This window comes from Notamacropus eugenii, chromosome 3, assembly GCF_028372415.1.
Source record: "Notamacropus eugenii isolate mMacEug1 chromosome 3, mMacEug1.pri_v2, whole genome shotgun sequence".
NCBI classification, from domain to species: Eukaryota; Metazoa; Chordata; class Mammalia; order Diprotodontia; family Macropodidae; genus Notamacropus; species Notamacropus eugenii.
In genome coordinates this window covers 153,132,279-153,151,398 of record NC_092874.1, presented here as the reverse complement: position 1 = coordinate 153,151,398, position 19,120 = coordinate 153,132,279, and the positions used below count along the sequence as shown (strand labels likewise).

The 19,120-nt window shown below is 38.3% G+C and overlaps 1 protein-coding gene across 5 annotated transcripts in view; it reads right to left on the bottom strand.

The window, feature by feature from the left end:
* Positions 1–19,120, bottom strand: part of FBXL13 (F-box and leucine rich repeat protein 13) — a 266,998-nt gene that overhangs the window by 31,025 nt on the left and 216,853 nt on the right. The window contains exon 15 of one of the 5 annotated variants that reach the window (XR_011976923.1): positions 17,480–17,619. The exons of the other annotated variants lie outside the window; for them this stretch is intronic. The gene's annotated coding sequence lies outside the window, so the exon portion shown is untranslated. The remainder of the gene's footprint in view (positions 1–17,479; positions 17,620–19,120) is intronic. 5 annotated transcript variants of the gene reach the window in all.

The window sequence follows — 19,120 nt, the reverse complement described above, 5'->3', positions numbered from 1 at the left end:
AAGGGGACAAGCAGGGTGGGGGGGATGATAGAAGGGAGGGCATGGGGAGGAGAATGCAATTCGAGGTCGACACTCATGGGGAGGGATAGGATCAAAACAGAACAGAAGTAATGGGGGACAGGATAGGATGGAGGGAAATATAGTTAGTCCTATACAACACAACTAGTATGGAAGTCATTTGCAAAACTACACAGATTTGGCCTATATTGAATTGCTTGCCTTCCAAAGGGAAGGGGTGGAGAGGGAGGGAGGTAAAGAAGTTGGAACTCAAAGTGTTAGGATCAACTGTAATGTTCTTAGCACTAGGAAATAAGAAATACAGGTAAAGTGGTATAGAAAGCTATCTGGCCCTACAGGACAAAAGAGAAGATGGAGACGAGGGCAGAGAGGGATGATAGAAGAGAGAGCAGATTGGTCACAGGGGCAATTAGAATGCTTGGTGTTTGGGGGGGGGGGAGGAGATAAAAGGGGAAAAAATTTGTAACCCAAAATTTTGTGAAAATCAATGTTAAAAGTTAAATAAATAAATTTAATTATTAAAAAAAATATTTATTAAGTGGTTGGTATTAAAATGACACCGGACATACAAAGATGAAAACAGTTCTTGTCTTGTCTGCCTCTAATAGTGAGGCAGAGACACAGAGACAAGTAACCACACTACATTTGAGAACATAAGAACACAAAAAGATTAAAACAGTGACATGAGACATTGTAGGAGAGAATTAGGAAAGACTCAACCTAAGAAGTGGTACCTGAACTCAAGTATTTGAGAAAAGGAAAATATTTTAACATGTGAAGATGTGGGGAGACTAATCCAAACCGAAGGACGACATGAGAAAACTCATGAAGGCTAGACAAGGAAGGAATAGATCAAGGATCTCAGAATGGCAAGTAGTCTAGTTTCTCTGGAATGTAGAACACATTACAGGGAACAGAATGAAATGACAGAATGTATATTAAAACTAGATTGCAGGGGATCTTGGATTCCGATTAAAGCTTCTCATATTTCATACAGAAGGCAATGGGGAGTTAACTGATGCTGTCTGACTAGGGAGTGATGTATAATAGGGAGACCTGTGCCTTGTAATTATTTTTGGCAGCCGTATGGAAGGTGGATTAGTGAAAAGCAGAATTGTTCAGGGAAGAGATAGCAACCACATGGACGCGAGAGATATTTAGTAAGGAAAAGTGATAGAATTTGGCAAAAGATTCTGATATGAGGAGTGAATCTTGAAAGCAGCAAGGATTACTTTGAACACTGAGATTGTAGGAATAAGAAATATAATTAACAGAGAGGGAAAAATCAGGAGGAAGGGTAAATTTTACTGGGTAAGATGACAACACTCTTTTGGACACATTTAAGGTGTTGATAGAATTTCCAACTGAAGATATCCATCAGGCAAATGGAATGGAGTCCTGGAGTTCATAAAAAGGTGATACAGATTTAGGAATGTATGTAGAAGAAATAACTACATAGGAAAAAAAAGAAAGTGGATTAGAAAAGGATCAGTGACAGAATCCTGGAAGAATCCTATACTAACCAATCTGACCTATAGAATACATTATTTGATCCTTGATAATCTTTGTTGGCTAACTGGTTCTACAATCCTTTAGTATTTATCAAAAATGAAAGAATTACTCTTAGCAGATGTATCAGCAAGGACCCCGATATACACAGGATGGCCTGCTGTACAGGTTCTTAGATCTGCTTTTCTAAAAGGAAAGCAGCTTTTGAAGGGCCAACAATCTACTTTAATCAAGCATATATATCATTTACTTAGTTCAGGGGGGAAGTCAGCACCCTGAACTTCAGAGAAAATATAAACAGAAATTACAAGTAGAAATTACAAACAGAAAGACCAACAGACAGGGCTCCTAACTGTCTGACCATAACCAATACATACAACACAGATCAACAGACAGATCCAACTGTCTGACCATCACATACATACATAGTTATCAGAAAGAGAAGCAACAACATCTGGGTTTTCAAAGCTGAGGGGTTCCTTAGTGGCAACCCAGAGTCTCATCTAGCCAAACAAACACTTCCAGTGAGTAAGCCCCAAAACAAAACCTCACCTCAGAGTATATATACACTTCAGAGTTGGAGGGCACAACCCTCTGACCCAGTGCCTCAATAGAAATTAACAAAAAGTGTGGGCCATTCTACAAACAAATCTCCCCTACTCAAACTTCCCTTAATGGGCAGGTCCATTAATGAGAGGGGAAGATCTTTAACTCTCATAATTAACATTACAGAAGATGAAAGGCAGAAGGGACAAGGCATTAAAAAAAGAAAGCTATTCCATTAGTGGTCAGAAAGAAAGGGGGGAGATAGAGATAGGGAATTACAGACTTCAAAGAGTAAATTAAAGAAAATGGAGATGAAAGAGGAAGGCAGAGAATAAAGCCTTCCTGAAACAAGCTATCTTCCCCAAAATACTTTTCATTTTTGAAAAATTCTGGAAGTTTGGATGGGATGATCCTATGGATAATCCTGATTTCATAAAAACAAAATATATTTTTAAAATAAAACTTTGCAAAACCACGCAAACATTTTTTTTTCAGTTCTGAAAACAATGTGGATTACGAATTTATTCTAGCTTCATGCTACACATCTATCTCCTCAAGGAGCCAGAAGTAGACTATTGGACTACAGAGGGAAATCAGACGTAGGTCTGCTGCCTTGAGTTGGTTGCTTATGCTTTCTACATTCTTCCAAGGTCAGGTAAAGAGCAGTTTTCCAAGGTAAGGTAAAGAACAATACTAACTGGTTACCTCCTGATAATCATGGTAATCTGCCTGAACTGAAGGGTAACTCTACCCTGCAAAACCCTCCCAAAGGCTCACCCAAATAACCCTACGTAGAAGACAAGAAGGGAGAGCAAAGTCACTCCACCCTTTCCCAGTTAGCTTTCTTTTATCATGCTAGTAAAATAGATTAGAAACACAGACCGTCTGTACTTACATTTACGTAACTGGCCACATCATTCAATGTTCTCTTAGATAAGAAAACTGGAAATCAGGGCACATAGTTTCCAAAGATCTGTTCTAATGACAAAGCCTCCTGTGGTGCCCATTTATAATTCTCAAAGAAGGAATGAATTGTCTCCCACTATCCAGGGATGACAGTGGCTTTCTACATACAGCAGCCTTTTTTATAGCTGGGACACAAAACAAATAAAAGAGTCGATCTAGTCAGTTTCAGAACCTAAAAGAGTGCCTCCAAGAGTGGTACCTACAGATTCTCATGTAAACCAGAGCTCCCAGCTGAGGGTCTCAAACACTAAGGTGGGAATGATTCATCAGTTTCTGAGATACTAGTGTGTGGGTTCCTCCCATTGCAAGGATTTTTTTATCTGAGCACCAGAGTAAGCTTCCAAATAGAGTTTTGGGAAGTGTTTCCCAAGCTCTCCTAAGCCATCAAAGCCCTAGTTCAAGGCCTCACCTAGACCTCCTAACTTTTCATTTGTAGCACTGTAGCACTCCATATCTGTCTTCTCCTTCCCCACTCAATGGCTCAGATCTCCATCTCTACATGGAGTTTCTTTCCCCAATAACATAACAGATGCTGGACTGACATGGACATGGCCTCTGCCTTTACTAACCACAGTACACAACAACATTAAGGCTGATTGGTGCATTAAGGCTTAAGGGGAATCAATACCCTTTCAAGAAGAAATATAATGCAATTGATTTAAGGTTGGTGATTACTTGAATTTGTAAAAGACTGAATATGATATCTCCAATAATAACGTAATATAATTTTTAAAAAACAACTAGTTAACATCTGTTGAGAACAAAGGAGGGGTAGACAAGGTATATTTGATAGAATAAGGTCAGATCGATCCCTTTTGTTTAAAAGTCTAAATGAAGTATACATTTATAGCTTCTTGCTTTTACTGGGAAAATAGAATGTCAATGTTTATTTTTCATGCTTCTAATATTTATGCTCAGACAATCTGACAGGTTTTATTTAATTCTTGGCAAGTTCTCACTTACATATGATAAACTGATGGTCTAAGAGTGGCATAAGCTGTTAGGAGGGGCCTTCTAAGGATTAGTTTCCTTTTAACACTTCCATCCAGACATGACAATAACTGGCATGCAGATTCAATTAGTAAATTCAACAACACGACAGCCCAAGCAAGCCAACAAAAAAAAAAAAAACAAACCCAACAAACTTCTGAATAATGGCAGTGGGCAGAAAGTCAGGACAAACATATGATGGCCTCACTGTTGGCTGTTTCTCCTCTAAGAATTCACTCTTCCTATGTCTTTAATACTAACTCCTCTCTTAAGGACTATGAGAAACTGACAAACCATGAGAATCTTGTCTCCTCTGAAGTCTGGCTAGTTTCTTACTCTATCCCACTGAGTCTATGGGGCCCTACTGGAGTTACAATAAAGGAAGAAGAGCCAGAGAAAGCCAAGTCTATTTCTCTTGTTATTTATAGCTGTCTGAGCACTCTGGCAGGGGTTTGTCTGGGATTTAGTTGATTCCAGGTGCTTTTTGCCTCCCCTACGAGGGGTCTGTTGTAAATCTGGGAGATTATCAGGATAGCTCAAAGTCAGACAGGATAATCATATGTGACTAGGTTTTGGCTGTACAATGTTTTGTATGGTTTTCCCCCTTTCTTAAAACAAGATTCCAAATGCTTCTATCCCAATGCTCATTGAAGGAGAATTTCTTACCTCTATGACACTCAAAGTCAAACTACTGAAAAGTATCCTGTTGATCATTCACCTCATGTTGCAAATTCATGATAAGGGAAATGATAATGTAGTAAAAACACTGAAGTTGGAGGCAGAACATTTGTTTTGGAGCCCTTCTACCACTTTACCACTGTGCGACTTTGAACAAGTTGCTTTCTTTCTCTGGTCCTCAGTTTCCTCCTCTGTAAGAGGGGAGGGATGTAATCTTGACACTATCAATTTCACAGGAATGCTTTGAGCAAAGCACTTTTTTAAAGCTCCAAAGGTCATACATGTTTTCTTGTTAAATATTTTATTTTTAACATTCTTTTCTTTTAAAATTGATTCCCAAATTCCTTTCTTCCCTATCACTTCCTCCCCCATCCACCAAGAAGGCAACCAATATATCAACTATGCATGTGAAATTATGTAAAATATATTTCCATATTTCTTTAAAAGGCAAAAAAAATGAAAAAATATACTTCATTTTGCACACAAAGTTCATCAGTTCTCTCATCATGAGTCTTTTGGAATTGTCTTGGATCACCGTATTGATCAGAGTAGCCAAGTATTTCACAGTTGATCATCATTACAACATTACTGTTGCTGTGTACTATGATTTCCCTGTTTACTTCACTTGGCAGTAGTTCACATAGCTTTGGCCATGTTTTTCTGAAACCACACCCCTCATCATTTCTTAGACACAACAGTCCTCCATCCTAATCAAATGCCACAACTTGTTTCCCCATTCCCTCAACTGATGAGCATCCCTCAATTTCCAATTCTTTCCCACCACAAAAAGCTGCTATAAACATTTGTGTACATAAAGGTCCTTGGCTTTTGATCTCTTTTGAGTACAGACCTAGTATGGCATTGCTGTCTCAAAGAGTATGCACAGTCGTATAGCCCTTTGGTCATAGTTTCAGATTGCTCCTCAGAATGGTTGGACCAATTCACTACTCCACCAGTAGTTCATTAGTGTATCTATTTTTCCCTCATCCCCTTCAGCATTTGTCATTTCTAATGGATGTAAAGTGATACCTCAGAGTTGTTTTAATTTGCCTTTCTCTAATCAAGAGTGATCTGAGCATTTTTTCTTATGACTATATATAGCTTTGATTTCTTCTGAAAACTGCCTATTTATATCTTTTGACCATTTATCATTTGGGGAATGGCTCTTATTTTTATAAATTTGATTCATTTCTATGCTTAGTACATATTTTAAAAATGAGGGCTTTATCAGAGAAACTTGGCATAAAAATGTTTTATATTACTTCATTGTCTATGGTATGCCTTTTACAAAACGTGTTGTTCAGTCTTTTGTTAGTCATGTCCAACTCTGTGATCCCATTTAGGTTTTTCTCAGCAAAGACACTGGAGTGTTTTGGCATTCCCCCTCCAGCTCATTTCACAGATGAGGAAACTGAGGAACACAGGGTTAAGTGATTTATTTACCCAGTGTCACACAGCAAGTAAGTGTCTGAGGTAGATTTGAAATCACAAAGATGAGTCATCCTGACTCCAGGCCCAACACTCTATCTTCTACATCCTGATTATCTCTTTTAATTAGGTCTAGTTTTGCTTTTGCTTTGTCTGGGATCGTGATTGCTATCCCTGCCTTTTTCACATCAGTTGAAGCATATTAGATTCTGCTCGAGACTTTTATTTTAACTCTACATGTCTTTCTGTTGCAAGTGTGTCTCTTGTAAACAATATATTGTTGGATTCTGGTTTCTAATTCATTCTGTTGTTTGCTTCCATTTTATGAGTGAACTCATCCCATTCATATTCAGTTATGATTACTATGCATTCCCCTCTATCTTATTTTCTTCTGTTTCTTCTTCTCCCTTTTTTTTATCCTGTCCCTCCTCAAAAACTTATTTGCTTCTAACCACTGCCTCCCTTAATTCACCCCCCCCACCACCAGCTTTTGTTCATCATTGTCTCCTCCTTCTCTGATCATCTTCCCCTTCTACTTTCCTGTTGGCTAAGTTACATTTCTATGCACAATTTAGTGCCTGCCTACTCCAGCCCCACATCTTCCTTTCCACTATGATAGCTATTCCTTGTGTGCCTCGTTCATGTGAGACTTCCCTTATTCTACATCTCCCTTCCCCTTGTCCCAGTGCAACCTTCTTTCTCACCCTTTTATTTTTTTAAGAGATCATCTCAGCATAACCAACTCACACCCATGTCTTCTATCTATGTAAACTCCTTTTAACTGCCCTAATAGTAGCATTCTTAGGAGTTAGATGTATCATCTTTTCATGTAAGAATATAAACTTTAACCTTAGGAATCCCTCATCTTTCCTGCTTACCTTTTTACACTTCTCTTGAGTCCTCTGTTTAATATTCTATTCCGCTCTGGTCTTTTCATCAGGAAGGCATGAAAGTTCTTTATTTCATTAAAGATTCATTTTCCCCTTGAAGGATTACTTTCAGTTTTACTGGGTAGGTTATTCTTGGTTGTAATCCTAGCTCTTTTGCCCTCTAGAATATCAGATTTCAAGTCTCTGCTTTAATGTGGAAGCTACTGAATCTCCTGTGAGCTTGACTGTGATGCTACAACATTTTGTTTCTTTCTAGGTTCCTGAAGTATTTTCTCTTTGATCTGGAAACTCTGGAATTTGGTTATAATATTCCTGGGAATTTTTCCTTTTAAAAGATGATTTTTCAGAAGATGATTGGTGAATCCTTTCAACTTCTATTCTACCCTCTATTGAGGCAGTTTCCCTTGATAATTTATTGAAATATGATATCTATACTCTTTCTTTTGTCATGGTTTTCAGGTAGTCTAATACTTAAACTATCTCCCCTTGATCTGTTTTCCAGGTCAGTTGTTTTACTGTAGAGATATTTCACATTTTATTCTATTTCTCATTCTTTTAACTTTGTTTTCTTATTTCTTGATGTCTCCTGGAGTCATTAGCTTCCATTTGCCCAATTCTAATTTTTAAGGAATTAGTTTCCTCATTGAGCCTTTTTCTATTTGATCAATGCTGCTTTTTTATACATGTATATATAATTTACTTATTTTCAGTTTTCAACATTAACTTCCACAAGATTTTGAATTCCAAATTTTCTCCCCATCTCTCCCCTTTCCTCACCCCTTTCCCCAATATGACCTCCTGTCTATCATTCCCCCCTTCTCCTATCCCCATCCCCTCTATTTTCCTGTAGGGCAAGATAAATTTCTATACCTCACTGCCTGTACAACTTATTTCCTAGTTGCATGCAAAAACAATTTTTAATATTCATTTTTAAAGCTTTCAGTTCCACATTCTCTCCCTTCCTTCCTCCCCAATGCTCACTGAAAAAGCAAGCAATTTGATATAGGTCATACATGTGTAGCAATGCAAAATACTTCCATAATGATCATGTTGCAAAAGACTCATTTCCCTCTATCCTGTCCTACCCTCCATTTATTCCATTCTCTCCCTTGACCTATCCCCCCACAATACTGTTTGTTTCTGATTACCCCTTCCCCCAATCAGCCATCCCTTCTACTATCCTCCTCCTATCCCCCTTCTCCCCTGCCTTCCACAGTATGGTAAGACAGACTTCCATACCTAATTGAATGTGTGTTATTCCCTCCTTGAGGTAAATCCAATGAGAGTAAGGCTCACTTATTCCCTCTCACCTCCCCCCCTTACCCCTCCATTACAAAGGCTTTGTTGCCTCTTTTTTATGTGAGATACTTTACTATATTCTACCTCTCCCTTTCTCTTTCTCCCAGTATACTCCTCTCAATACTTAATTTTATTTTTTAGGTATCCTCCCTCCATATTCAGTTTACCCAGTGCCCTCTGTCCATATACACACATACATACATTTATGTGTGTGTGTGTATACATGTATGTATATATACATATATACCTACACATACATATACCTACATATACATATACCAACACATATATAATATACGCATATATACAAATACATATACATATATATATACATACACACATATACACACACATACCCATATGGGTATGTTCCCTTTAACTATGTTAATACTGAGAAAGGTCTCATGAGTTATAAATATCATCTTTCCATGTAGGAATGTAAACAGTTCAACTTTAATGAATCCCTTATGGCTTCTCTTTCCTGTTTACCTTTTCATATTTCTCTCCATTCAGCTCTGGTCTTTTCAACAAGAATGCTTGAAAGTCTTCTATTCCACTGAAATTCTATTTTCCCCCTGGATATTCAATTTTGCTGGATATATGATTACTGCTTTTAATCCTAGTTCCCTTGATCCCTGTAATATCATATTTCACGCCTTCCAATCCCTTGGTGTAGAAGCTGCTAAATCCTGTGCTATCCTGATTGTGTTACCACGATGCTTTGTTTCTTTCTGGCTGCTTGTAATATTTTTGTCCTTGACCTGGAAACTCTGGAATTTGGCTACAACATTCTTAGGAGTTTTCCTTTTGGGATCTCTTTCAGGAAGTGATTGTTGGATTCTTTCCATTTCTATTTTATCATATAGTTCTAAATCTCAAGGGAATTTTTCCTTGATAATTTCTGGAAAGATGATGTCTAAGCTCTTTTTTTGATCATGGTTTTCTGGAAGACCAATAATTTTTAAATTATCTCTCCTGGATCTATTTTCCAGGTCAATTGTTTTTCCAATGAGATATTTCACACTGGCTTCTATTTTTTCCATTCTTTTGGTTTTGTTTTATAATTTCTTGATTTCTCATGAAGTCATTAGCTTCTATTTGCTCCATTCTAATTTTTAAGGCATTATTTTCTTCAGTGAGCTTTTGGATCTCCTTTTTCATTTGGCCAATTCTGTTTTTTAAAGCATTCTTCTCCCCATTGGTTTTTTGGACCTGTTTTGCCATCTGGGGTAGTCTCTTTCTTCAGTATTTTTTTTTGACTCTCCTTTAGCAAGCTGCTGGCTCATTTTTCATGATTTTCTTGCAATGCTCTCATTTGTTTTCCCAATTTTTCTCCTACTTCTCTTACTTGATTTTCAAAATCTTTTTTGAGCTCTTCCATGACCTGAGAACATTTCATATTCTTCTTGGAGGCGTTGGATGTAGGGGCCTTGACCTTGCTGTCTTCCTCCAGTTGTATGCTTTGATCTTCCTCACTGCAAGAAAATACCTTTTCACCAAGAAAATAACCTCCTATGGTCTTATTTTTCCCTCTGTTAGTTATCTCCCCAGCCAATTACTTGATCTCTGAGCTCCTTGTTGAATGGAGGGTGCACTGCCCCAAGTTTCAGGGGCTTTGTGCAGCTGCTTTCAAAGATACCTGCAGGGAAGATACCTGCAGGGACCTGTAAATTCTCAGCTCCTCCAAAGTGGTATGATCAAAGGAGAGGTGTTGAGTCCTCTCCTGGTCAGCACTCTGGTCTGTAAGCAACCACAAGCACCCTTTTTTGCCCTGGATCTGCAAGTGGGATTCCTTCTATACAGCTGCCAACAGCTCCACCATGTCAGTGGCTCCTCCTTCTCCCAGGACCTTCACCCAGGACTGTGACCCAAATCAGCTGCGCAATTCCCCACTGTCTATATATCAAGAGCTTCAGAAGCAGTGGGCCTCTGTAGCATTGGCTGCCACCACCCTGGGGCTGGAGTTGAAGTTTTCCCACTGACCTTTGAAGCTGTCTTTGGAGTTTGTGGGTTGAGAAGACTGGAAGCTGTGGTGCAGTGATTCAGTGACCTAAGGCCTGCTCCAATCGGTTTGTGCTCTGCTCCAATCCTGGTACAACAGATCCCTCCTGTCAACCTTTCAGATTGTCTTGGACTGGAAATCTGTTTTACCCTGTTATTTTGTGACTTCTCTGCTCTAGAATTTGTTCAGAGTCAATTTTTACAGGTATTTGGTATTTTACAGGTATTTGAGGGATTTGGGTGAAGAGTTCAGGCAAGTCCCCGCTTTTACTCTACCATCTTGGCTCCTCCTCCAATGCTGCTTTTTCAAGGTATTGTTTTCTTCAGTATTTTTTGTGCCTCTTTTACAAGCTATTAATTCTCTTTTCTTAATTTTCTTCCACCACTCTCATTTCTTTTCCCAGTTTTTCCTCTTCCATTTATCTCTTTCTGTAATTCTTCCAGGAATTCTTGTTGGGTTCCAATCCAATTAACATTTTTCTTTGAGGCTTTTTTGGTAACTGCTTTCACAGTTGTCTTCTTCCAAGTTTATTTCTTGGTCTTCCCTGCCAAGATGGTAGCTCTTGATAGTCAATTTTGTTATTGTTGTTTGTTTACTATTCCAGCCTATTTTTTAAACTTTGATCTTTATGTTAAAATTGGACTCTGCTTACCCAATGGGGAGGCACTGTCCCAATCTTTAGACTTTTTTGTGCTGCTATTTTCAGAGTTAGTTCTGGCCATCTGCAAGTTTTTGGTACTTTCAAGGTGTTGTGATCCTGAGAGAGGTATGGTCACTGCTCTACTGGTCTGTGTTCTGGTTTTATCCCAGGAAGGGCCCTTGATCCCCTAATATTCTAACATCCCTCTGCCTTGGAACTATGATTGGGGCCCCTGCTCCCTTATGACCAATCACTAGTATTCCTTTCCTCCCTACAACCCAGAATGACTCTGGTGAAGTTGCTGCTGCTGTGGCATGTGTGGGTTCCAGACAAGCCTCCTCCCTGGAACACAGACTTCTCCAGCGGACCTTTTAAGGTTTTTTTAGGCTGGAAAAATGTCTCACTCTGACTTTTTGTTGGTTCTGACACTTTAAAATTTGAGGCATTATTTTAAAGTTGTTTGGAGGAGAATATTGAGAGTTCAACTGGATTGCTGCCTCTAATATACCATCTTGGATACACATAACAATTATTTAGGACTGGAAAGAGTCTTAGTATTTATCTACTCAACCTTTTGATTTTACAGATAAGAAAGTGGAGTGCAGGAGAGATTACATAATTTGCCCAAGGTCATGCAGCTAGGTAGCAGAATGGTCAGGATTTAAATCTAGGCTCTGTTGATTACAAATTCATTGTTCCTTACACTATGTCATTTCTCTCCTCATAAAAGATATAAAGGATTTTGTAGCTATAAAGAGCCCAATAAATGGCAGATAATGATGATAATGACGATGATGATGGTGAAGATAATGATCTAGCACTCTAATGAGTGAAGGAATTTTTATTAAGTAGCATGGTGAGAAGCCAGAATATCAGCCTCTATAATTTGCTTTTCCACACTGACCCTCTAAAGGAATAGGTTCCATATGGTTTTGAAGGTTAATCTTTTTTATTACTGCTTCGTACTCACAAAAGTCTGGCAATATCCCTTGACAAAAGATGGAGCTCCATCAATCTCATGTTCTTCTTTGATGATTCCTGACTGAATGACTTCATCTTAGTTACAAGATAAGCATCAATGTTGTTTGGGAGTGGAATGTTGCTCTCTAAGGGACACACATGGTTCAGCTTCTCAGTGAGTGTGTGTGTGTGTGTGTGTGAGAGAGAGAGAGAGAGAGAGAGAGAGAGAGAGAGAGAGAGAGAGAGAGAGAGAGAGAGAGAGAGAGAGAGAGAGAGAAAGAGAGAGAGAGAGAGAGAGAGACTGTGTGTGTGTGTGTGTGTGTGTGTGTGTGTGTATGCGCACGTTGCTTATACACCCACAGTACTGATATTCAGTCCAATACTAGGCTGTTAGAAATAAACCCATTAGTCTTTGAGAAGAAAATGAAATGTGTAATGACTCTGAACAAGAAACATTTTGTAACTTCTAGAAAAGATTCATTTAACAGGCAACAATAATAATAACAGGCAGCATTTATATAGTGCCTACTATGTGCTATGAACCATCCCTTTACAAATATTATCTTCATTGGATCCTGACAATAACCCTGTAAATGTAGGTGCTATTATTATCCCCATTTTTACAGATAAGGAAACCAAGGCAGACAGAATTTACACACCAAATATCTAAGTCTGGAACTGAACTCAGGTGTTCCTGACTACAGGCCCAGCACTTGATCCACTGGGTCACCTAAATCATCAAATTAAGGCTTAATGGTCAAAGAAAAAACTTGCTGGATAATTTAATAATGGACATTATTGGGCAACTATATACCTTTACAAGGTTATTGTGAGGTCCAGATGAGATAATATACGTAAAGCATCCTATAAATTTAAGCTATTGTAGGTACTATATGATCACTACTAATTCTTGGTAAGATCCATTGGTAGGTACAGGAAACTTCTTCCAAGTAATGGAGAAAAGTACCTGCTCTGCAGCTAAAACAATTTTAGAGAACTGTGTGGAACACTGAGAAGTTAAATAACCTGTCCAGATCAGGATCACATAAATACCCCAAGGTAGGACTTGAACCTAAGTCTTCCTGATTCCAAGGTCAGCTCTCTATCCTCTAGGCCTTCCATCACTATTTGCATTGAGCTCATCATGACAGACTTGTAAATGTATGGAATAATAATAAAAGGTAAACACCATGCTCTGAGAAACATGAAGACAAAGTCTGAACAAGAAGCTTATTATTAGTATTAAATGCTTTTGTGCATATATTGCTGTGATAGCCATCTTTCTCTGTCTCTGTCTGTCCTTCCCTCTCCCTTTCACAAATACATAACCACACACAGAAACATACATATGAATGTGTTTGCATGTGTGATTGATCTTGACTAAATCTTATTCTCCCTACACACTAACTAGTGTTAAATCAAATAAATCAACCTGCCAAGACTAGAAAACTAGAAGTTTTAAGTTTGGCAATGAGATGTCCATTTTCAATATAGACTGAAAAAAACAACTCCCAAAATTATTTAAAATGTATAGCTGAATAACACATTTATAAAAAGCTTTGAAGGTAAATAATATTTTTCATTGGTTTTATCAATGCCACCTAATAACAAGCTTCCACATGAGTGAATGAGTGAATTCCACACTAATGAAATTATAGATTATTAAAGTATTAAACCATGATATGGCCACATCCAAATGAAACTGAATCTTTTCAAATCTGGCATTTTGATAATTAAATTGGCAAGTAGCTCAAGAAAGGAATTCTCAAGAAAAATACTCAATCACTTTACTATTGAAAATTTTTATTGAAAAAATATGCCTCCAAAAAGAGCAAAATGAGTTTAGCAAACTGTGTATCTAATGTCTGCAAGAAAGGGGAACTGAAATCAGTGAGAGTAATTAAAGCCAGATTCTAAAAGTCAATAAATCTGAGTCTCTAGACACTTCATCTTCACGTTCTGTGGTTTCTAGAGAAACACTGAAATGAAGTAACTTTTTATTATTTTCAAGACTGTTGAATATTTTCCCCTTGATTATGTTTTGCAATTATTATTTATCTTCATTCTGAATAAAATTAATTCTGTTAAATTTCTTCTCTCAAATGCTTGTTTTAAAACATAGTAATCTTCCTATAATCACTTTACTGGAATAAATGAAAGCAAGGAATCGACAGATAAATCAGGGATAATCTAAAATTTCCACTTAAACCTCTTATTGTTTTTCCTTCCCTTTTCTTTTATAAATTCCAATGTATAATTTATCCCTTTTTCTTTTCCTTTCATTCTCCTGCCCTTCATTTACTATGCTGAAGAGTCTTATATGGTGAGACAGGACAAAAAGACTGATATTATGCGACCTAGTTATGTTGCTCATGAAAATTCCTTATGTACTAAATTATATTTATTAAAATAGAAAATTTTCCTGCTAGAACTCTGGAAGAAGAAAAATTGAATGTTAATCTCAGAAAAAAATTAGAAACTGCAATCCTTCTAGTGGACAAGAATGCAAAGTGTTCTTTATACTTCAGTACATCATCTATCTCATCCTGTATTTTCCCTCTTTATTCACTTCAATTCCATTAGTATTTGATAAATGCTTAATACACCTGATTAAATATTAAAACCACTGCAGAACTCAGCCCAGTGTCCAACTTATATGTTGTTCATAATTAGACATAGAACTTTCACTATCTCTACAAAATGACAGACAGACCATGTTGGTTCTTCCCTAAAAAGTCTAATTTGATTAGAAATGCTATTCCTTAAGATATATAAAAACTTATGGTTATAACCACTTTAAGAATGCCTAAGCACACAAAGGACAGAGGAGAACACAAATAGACACACACGGAAAGCAACCCAAATAACTGTAATATCATGTTTTGCCTCAAAGAGGTCTTACTTACCTTGACCTGATTTCTTAGCTCTACTATCAACAGTTATATAGTTAAGAGGAAATCACAGATCCAGACCTGGAAAGGTCCTTAGAGGTCCTCTAGTTCAGCCCCCTCATTTTACAGAAAATGAAAATACTGAAACCCAAGGAGATTAAGTAACTTACATAAGGTCTCTGAAGTCCTTCAGTGGTAGAATCAGTGAATGTTCTTATTGTTCTAAATATTTTTTTTATGCTATTAATTTTCTGAACTTAAAAAAGTAAATATAAAGGAAGTGTTTTGGGTTTATCAACTCAGAACATTGAACTGACAGCTTGGTCTGGGTCCCCATTAACCACATAAATGTTTAACAGCATAAATCTTGATGTAAAGATGTTGTCTTATCAGTCTATTTCATTGTATAGAGTGGGAGCTTTCATGGTGACAAACTTCCCTTACTTGAGTCCACAATATGAGTTTTGTTTTCTTTGGCTTGTTTTGAATAAATACAAAAGTGATCATAAAAAAAGAGATTAATGTTCTTAGTAACCATTCTCATTACCCTCATCCTAAGCTTTGGCTCTCCCAAGGCCCTCCAAATAACCCCACTTTACAATCCAAATTCTCTTCAGCTTAACTCCTTCCATCGAAACACATAAACACTTTTCCCATATCTCTGTCTCTGTCTGTCTGACTCTCTTCCTCTCTCTCTTTTTCCCTCTCTCTCAGCAGATTTGGGATGTTAAAATAAAATCCTGGACTATGAGTCTCTTCTCTTGGTGATTTTCTTTTCATTAGCAAAAAGTGCTGTGATACTGCATACTTGTGCTACCAGGGACATTGAGGCTGGTGGATTTTTTGAGCTTAGGAGTACTGAGCTATAATGGCTTAAAGCTGATTAAGTGTCTGCTCTGTGTCCTGCACCAAAATGGTAAGCCCTCAGTAGCAGGGTCTAGCAGGTTAACTAAGGAGGGGAAAAAAAACCCAGGTCAACAACAGAGTAGGTCAAAGCTCCTGTGCCAATCAAGTGTGGGATTGGACCTGGAAGTGATTGATGCACTAAATAGACTAAGTAAGAAGAGGCATGGCCTAAAAAACAAATCATGGATATAGTTATACAGATACAGTGCCCCCTAATAAGCCCTATAATTAAAACACCCTGCCTGGTGTACTAACCCTAGGAAAGAGAACAAAAGGAAATGGCTGTGGCTCCCTTACTCCCTCCCTCTAGCTGGCTCAAGAAAAAGATACTGGGAAACCAGGACAAAGGAAAATGTTCTTTGAAGCTCCTTAGAAGATCTGTGAAAGACTAAACGTAAAAAGGCCTTCTCAGTTTTTCAAAAGAGAGATCCACAGGCTGGGGACTTTGGAAGCCTTTGGTCAATAGGTGCACATATCCCAAGGTATCATCAGCATGATATAGGAGGGCATTTTGGTGCTGATAATAGCTTGGTACAGGTTGGAGCAGATGTCTTCCTTTGCCCTCAGACAGGGGCAGCCTGCTCTCCTCTTTAGACAGACAGCAAGCAAGGAAGAACATAACAGCAGAGAGGACAGGGGCTTCCTCCCCAAACCTCGCTATTGCGAAAAAGCACTCTGACAGCTACAAACCCTTCTTTTCCTTGTCCCTTCCCTGGGCTCTCCCCCTCTATAGGAGAGTTTGGCTGTAAAAGAGTAATAATACTTCGTGTAATTTATCATGGATTATGAATAGCCAGGCCCCCACCTCACTTCCTGGAAATCTCCAAACCAAGCTGCTTCCCCCCTTCCAGCCCTCCTCCCCATCAAGAAACTTGGATTGTGCCCCAGGGCTCTCTTTAGCCTCCTTCCTCCCCCTTCAAGATGCCCTTTATATGCTGTCTTCCTCTATTGGAATGTAAGTGCCTTGAGGGCAAAGACCACATCACTTGCTTATATTTGTATCCCCATGCTTAGAATAGTGCCTGAAAACGAGAAGCATAATAAATGCCCAGCATCGCGTTCTACAGGTCTCCTCCTCTCTCCCCTTTCTGCCTCCTCTCTTCTCCTCTCCCCTTTTCTGTGAATTTCCATAATTCACAATGACATTTACGACGACATTACATATCAGATTACCTTAATTTTTGCTGACCCTTCATAAATTCTTGCTCATGTAAAATGGTAGTCTCTACACTCACGTAAAGCTACTTACTGTAATGCCAGAGAAAAGCAATTTTTTTTTCAATAACCTTTAGGTGTGGAACTTGTCAAAACATTTCATACCTACTTATCCAAGTCCATATTTACCATTTCAAAGATTTATTTCCTCCAATTAGGTTATTACTTCCTTTTAATTATTATTAGTTCCCTCTTTTATAGCATAGCAAGAATTATAAAGTACTCTCTTCACAACAAATGAAATAATCCAAAAAAGCATTTTTGAATCTCAAAGTTATACACATGCCAGTTACCACTGCTGCTACTAATAAAATAATACCTCTCTGAAAGAGATAATGTTAAGTGATGGCTAGGTGCCAGCCCTGGGATCGCAGAAAGACTTGGGCTTAAGTCCTGCCTCTGACACGGACACTGGCCGTGTGACTCAAGGAAAGTCCTTAGTGTCCCAATGGGCCCAAGCAGCTCTCCACGATTATAAATTGCAGAGCAGTTCTCTACACCAATGATGTCCCAAGTGTGGGTCGGGGGTGATAGTATATACCTGTCCACATGTGCAATACGCCTGCTGTCAGGGAAGCGGAGGCTGGCAGATCCCTTGAACTAGCGACTTCTGAGCTGCAATTGATGTCTGCTCCACATTCTGCACCAATATGATGAACCCTCAATAGTGGGGTCAATGGGCTATACAAGGAAGGGCAAAATGTCCCAAGTCAATGCTCCTAACTCGTTTGGGTGTGGGATTGGGCCTGTGAGTGACTGTTGTATTTCCTGTTCTTCTGGGGGAGAAGTGCCTCAGTCTCAAAAGAAAAAAATCAATCACAAATCCAGTAGATAGGCAAACCCTACTTTGTGCGATAGATGCCACAAATATTATTAGCCTCAAGATTCGTGTCTTCTCTCATGGTCTTCTGGTTTTAAGCCTGGTGTTCTTCTCACAGTACGATGTTGCTTAAATATCTGATATTCTTATCTTCTGTTGGATATTTGACCAACTCACCCAATATAGAAGCAAGATTCAATGGTCTGTGTGTCAGTTTTGCATAGCTATACCCCTTTGTGTGGGGGTGTGTGGGTGGTAACTGGGAAATGACTGATTTTATTCTAAGAAGAATCAAGAAAGTTTTCAAAATTCTTAATTGTTTAATATTTTTTTAAACCTTAAAATAATTAATGAAGAAGGCATTTGTTAAATGCTTACTATGTGTAAAGCATTATATTAAATGCTAAGGATACAACTAGAAAAATAAGATTGTCCTTTCTAGGAGCTCACATTCTAATCACATTCTAATAATTCTGTAATTCTCTTGATCCCTCTAGATTCTTTCTTATGAACAGAAGTCTGAAGCACTTGTTATTTTACATGACATCTAACAAGTATGTCCTCCAAAGCTGGTCCGGATTCCCCAGAGGCCCTGTGTCTGTGATTTAGGAAACCTGCCACCAGATGGCACTAATGATGTATTATCAGATTAGTACTAGTCACCCTAATCCATTTTTCTTGTTTTAAAAATGTTTACTTTTATTTTCAGTTCCAAATGCTCTTTCCCCTCTGCCCCTCCCCCACTCACTGAGTACGCAAGAAAAGCCATAACCATTTTACATATGAAGGTCATGCAAAATATATTTCCACATTAGCCATGTTTGGGAGGAGGCAAGAAAAATAAAGGAAAAAATATGCTTCGGTCTGGATTCTGATACCATTAGCTCTCTCTCTGGAAGTGGGGAAACACTTTTCATCATGCACTGACTGGACTAGTAACTCTTTCACATGTGACCAGCACTAGAATATTAATGTTACTGTGTACAATGCTCTCCGGGTTACGCTCGCTCCACCCGGCATCAGTCCATGTCAGTCTTCTCAGGTTCTTCTTACAGCACAGGAGTGTTCATCACATTCACATATCACCACTCGTTCCAATTCTTTGCCACCACATAAAGAGCAACTATATTTGTGTACATATGGGCTCTTTTACTTTGATCTCTTTGGGGTATTGTGCTATCGCTGGTCAAAGTATAAAGGGTGTAACAGCCTTTGGTCACAGTTCCAAATTGTTCTCCAGAATGGTTAGACCACTTAACTGTATTAGTGCAAGTATTTTTCCAATTCCCCTCCAGGATTTGTCATTTTCCTTTTCTGTCATGCTAGCTAATCTAATGGTTACGGGGCAGTACCTCAGAATTG